The sequence below is a fragment of the Lepus europaeus genome, chromosome 22 (genome assembly GCF_033115175.1).
Source record: "Lepus europaeus isolate LE1 chromosome 22, mLepTim1.pri, whole genome shotgun sequence".
Taxonomy (NCBI): domain Eukaryota; kingdom Metazoa; phylum Chordata; class Mammalia; order Lagomorpha; family Leporidae; genus Lepus; species Lepus europaeus.
The window spans coordinates 32,914,923-32,919,715 of NC_084848.1; the positions used below are offsets into that span (position 1 = coordinate 32,914,923).

General features: G+C 55.5%; 1 long non-coding RNA gene across 1 annotated transcript; it reads left to right on the forward strand.

Annotated features, from left to right (window-relative positions):
- Nucleotides 1-205: 205 nt before the first annotated feature.
- LOC133751627 (uncharacterized) lies at nt 206-2,487 on the forward strand. Its single transcript, XR_009864835.1, has 2 exons — nt 206-542; nt 1,975-2,487. It is a non-coding gene; the product is annotated as an uncharacterized LOC133751627 (long non-coding RNA).
- Nucleotides 2,488-4,793: the final 2,306 nt, after the last annotated feature.

Below are 4,793 nucleotides of genomic sequence, written 5' to 3' on the forward strand. Positions count from 1 at the left end.
TTGCCAAACACCCTACAACATGTGGGGCGGTCTTATTCAAATATAGCCAAGAATTGGCCCACCCAAATGCCAGCACCCCTCAGGAGTGGGCACTGAACTAGATGGGCAGGTGCAAAAGACACAAACTCCACCCCTCTGCACCCCGGCTCCCCGGGCCGAGCAGAGGGGCTGTGGCGAAGCCGGGACAGGGGCTTCTCGGCAGCAGCCCAGTGTCGCCAGGCTGAAACTCAAGAGTTCCTGGATCTCGCAGGCTTTCCAGAGAAGCCAGGAATTTAGAGATGATGTAAAATTTCCTAATTTTTAAAAAACATTGCACGGGCCAACCCAAACACATCCATGGGCCAGACTGGGCCCACGTGTTGCCAACGTGCAGTCCTAACTTAGGGAAAGACACAGTCCCTGTCTTCACCAGAGGAGAACACAGCCTTTGTGAGCTCAAGTTCAAGTTCTAGAACGGACAAAGCTGGGTTCATTACCTCTGCTCTCAGGCCAGCACAAACCCTCTGAACCTCAACTTTCCTACTGCATACAATGGACAAAAGGTAATAGTCACTGGGTCACTATGAAGATTAATCCAGGGAGAAGAGATCCCCAGGGCCTGGCCCGTGAGGAATGCTCAGTAGAGCAGGGCTCTTGCTAATATCAAGGATAGCACAGTTCAAAATAAGCACCTACTGTATACATGCTGTGCTAGGTGCTGTATAAATACCCATATGTGCGAGAGAAAGCCCTTGACCTGAAGGTATTTTTGTTCTGGAAACAGAGAGATAAACTCTGGATGTAAATGAGTGAGCTGAAAAGATAAAAGAAGGTGACTACCATCGGACACAGCAGACCAGGGCAGGCAGTGAAGGGGAGCGGGGCAGGTGGAGGCCGCCAGGCAGAGAGGGAGGGTGATGAGTGGCCTGAGCGAAAGCCAGGAGATGGGTTATAAAAGCATGATAACAACAGAGCGCCAGGCGCTCTCTGAGTACTCCGCGGGGTGGTCCCGCCCCTGGGGCCCCAGCACGGGAGGAACTGGTGCTGCCACGCCAGGCCAGAGAGTGAGCGTCGGGCTTGCTGGTGGGGTTGAGGAGACAGGGAAGAGGCTTGTAGGGGCAAGCGATCTGGGATTGGGCACAGGACAGGACCAAAGTGGAGATGGGGGCTGGAGACGAGGGGGGATGTAGCACCGGGTGTGGGATGGGATGGAATGGGATGGGCAGTGCTGTGACGTTCGAATCTGGCTGGGCTGGGCCAGGGCAGGAGCTGGCAAAACTTTCCCGCGGGGACAGAGAGAATTTTACATCATAGGAAATATGCTACACCTGTTCCGGACACCTCCGAGCTGCCCCCGACCTCCCTCCCCACCCCAGCTAGGTGTTCCTCTCTCTCTCTCTCTCTCTCTTTTTTAAATATTTATTTTATTTATTTGAAAGGCAGAGCTACAGAGAGAGGTAGAGACAGAGAGAAAGGTCTTCCATCTGCTGGTTCACTCCCCAGATGGCCACAACAGCCGGAGCTGCACTGATCCAAAGCCAGGAGCCAGGAGCTTCTTCTGGGTCTCCCACGCGGGTACAGGGACCCCAAGGACGTGGACCATCTTCCACTGCGTTCCCAGGCCATAGCAGAGAGCTGGATAGGAAGTGGAGCAGCGGGACTATGTGCCCATATGGGATGCCGGCACTTCAAGCCAGGGCTCTAATCCGCTGTGCCACAGTGCCGGCCCCCGGTGTTCCTCTCTTAGCACATTTGTTTCTTTCCTAATGATTCCTCGTGGCTGTGATCACCTCTTAAAACTACTCCTGAAATGTGAGGAAACAACTCCTCCTTCTCCAATTTGTTACTTCCCAGTCTTTGCAGAAAACCTGCACCGGCCCCTCGCCCCTGCCTCTCTAGAACAGAGGTCGTTGCTAGGGTTACGAGGTTAGAGTTTTGACCCCTGTGTCCCTGCTGATACAGAATCCTACTCCACATGCGCTTACATTTCAACAGGTGAAATGTGGTTCACACAGGAGGCTCATCTGGTTCTACAGGGAACACCTCTCCCAGGGAGGCAGCTGTGATGCGAATGAATTTTATGGGATGGAAAGAAATAGGACCATGCCGCTGGGGAAGCTGGATGCCTGAGGTTCTTCAGATCATCACCTAAATGAGTCCAAACTAGAGAAGTTTCACAGCAATGCATCGTGAGCAGGAACGAGGCCACCTTGTGATCGCCCGCGCTTCGCCCACAGACAACTGCCACACGACAACTCTTAGCAGGGGGCGTGCACCTCAGGCCCACTGGCTCCTTCAGGAACAGACAATGCCCTCCTGCACCCGGGAACGTGCTTCCAAAAGTTCGTAGAAAAAAGACTTCACTGGTAAATTTGTCTTGGTGCAAAAGAATTTTGAGATCCACCCGTAAACAGAGTTTTGCGTGGATCTCAACAATGTTTGCACCAAAATAAACCTATGGGCTTCAGAAATTTTTTTCGGGCCCAATAAACTTATCTTTTAATGACATTTTCCGTGAATGTGTTGAAGTACTCCCACATTTCCAGCAAGGAAAACTCAACTCATGCAAAAGTGTGGTGGGTCAGAAGGGAGCCCCTGCAGCTGTGCCCAGGAAGCAGGGGCTGGCTCCCGGGAGAGGAGGGCAGGCCCATCTCTAGAGGGGTGGGCCAACCTCTCTTTGTCGTGCCCTTGTGCAGAGGCCCTGCAGTCCCTGTCCTGCAGTAGCACAGCCTACACTACTAAGGGGTCCAAGTCCCCCTTAGCCCCCTCCAGGCCGGACCCACCATGAAAACCACAGTTTCATCAGGCTGCCTTGTAGGTGACAAGCTTCCTGTCACCACGGGCCACCACACAGAAGCTCAGCATCATTGGATGGAAACAGCAGCAAGATTTCAACAAGGTGACCTCCACGACTCACGTAGCCAGGAAATACCTGTTAGACCTTTCCTCCCATCTTCTGTGTCCTTATATAAAAATATGTCCAGGCATGGGCTACACACCGGCTCCGGGCTAACAATCCTGTGGTTACTTGTACCTGGGACTTGGCCCACTTCTCATTGGTTGAATGAAGATTCAGGCTCAAAGAAATCAGAGTCAGTCCCTCTCTACCTCCCCCAGGCTCCAACATGCTATGCCTGTGGCTCACAGCTGGGGAGGTTCCAAGTCTGCCTCACTCCAGGGCTTTGGAAGTAGGCTGACCTGCAGAGGTGGGACAGCCAGCCAGGCCTATGACCGGTGGCTTCCGAAGGCTGTGACATGTCCTTGGAGCTCTGAGATGCCAGCTTGGCTGCCTTTACTCCCTAGGGCTTGGAATCTTTCCCTACCAGTGCTCAGGGGTCCTGTCATCAGATGCAAATGAGGTCTTTATGCAGCAGAGGGGTGAGAGGAGGGGTTAGCTGACAACCCAGGGAGTGCCAGGCTGCAGGCCCAGGGGAGAGGTGGCCCTGTGTGGGTGGTCAGGAGAGAAGGGGGGCAGGGAGAGGGCTCAGAAAGGGTCAGAGGCCTGGGCACCCCCGCTTCATCCCCAGCACATACCAAAGGCGGACCTGGGTGGGGGGCTAACCTTAGGCCGTCGGCCCTGCCCTCAGCATTGTCTCGGTGGGGCCAGGACCCTCACCCTATGCGTCACCAACCGTGCTTGTGGCCCTGCGGCTGCAGTGCCGGCTACTAACCCACAGCTATCCAGGCAAGAGCCCAGAGACATCGGCTCTGTGGCTCTCGCTTGGCCTAAGACCCCAGGAAAGGGACACAGAACACTGAGGGCCCCAGCAGCCCACAGAGGACTGCACAGGGGACAGCCCTCTGGGAGCCAGCTCCACCACAGGGAATCCATCCACGCTCCTCTCCCGCCCTCCCCGCAATCCTCTCCAATCAGAGAGTCTAAAATTACCGTATTTACAGCATCTGTAGCCAAGCCAAGCACTAAACAAGATGAATAGCCGTGACGCACGAGCCGGCACGCAAGCATGCAGCAGGCAGGGCTGGGCTGGCACTGGAGCCAGGCAGCCCCTGGGGGAGGGCGAGGACAGAGCCAGGCAGGCTCCTGATGGACAGGATTCACCTGGGCCCAGGAGGACGCGAGCTGAGGCAGCCTCAGTAGACCAGCCTTCTAGAAAGTGCATTAACGGCACACGCCGCGGGTTAGGGCTTTTGCTCCTTCCTAATCTACCATCTCCTCTTGAACTCTCCAAGAGGAAACCTCGGGACTCCCAGACAGGGTCCCTTGTGTGTATCTGGGGTGGGAGCGGGGGTCTCCAGTGGGATCTAGCTGGGGCCTCTCCCCGTAGTTGGCACCTACCTCTTGGGAGTCCCCTTCGTGAGCAGCCTGTTCCAGGGATGCCAGGGGTCAACCCACAGAGACTAAATGACTCTGTTCCCAAACACAGCCTGAGGGTCTGGGGGAGACGGGGGTGATGGGGATGGGGCTCTGTGTCAGGGTGTCCCAGACCGCTTTGTCTCACCTGGGAGGCAGAATGGAGAAACAGCAGGAACTCCTGATCTGCTGACTGTGTCCACCAGGCTTGTAGAGCTGGGGGGGGGGGGGGGGGGGGAAGCACCACACAGCATGGGAAAGAGAGCGGGATGAGGAGCTGAGGCTCACAGGCCCAAGACCCAGGCGGCTTCCCCTCCTTGGGGCCCACTAGAGATTCCAAGGAGCTCCCAGGGGGATGAGGAGTGAGAGGGATGTGAGGCCTGGACCCCATCACCCCTTCCTTCCGCGGGAGCATCTCCACTTTGATTTGTGCACTGGTTTCTCCTTAAGTTTCTATTTCATTTCCAAACATTTTTAGTAAAATAAGGACAGAAAGCCCTGG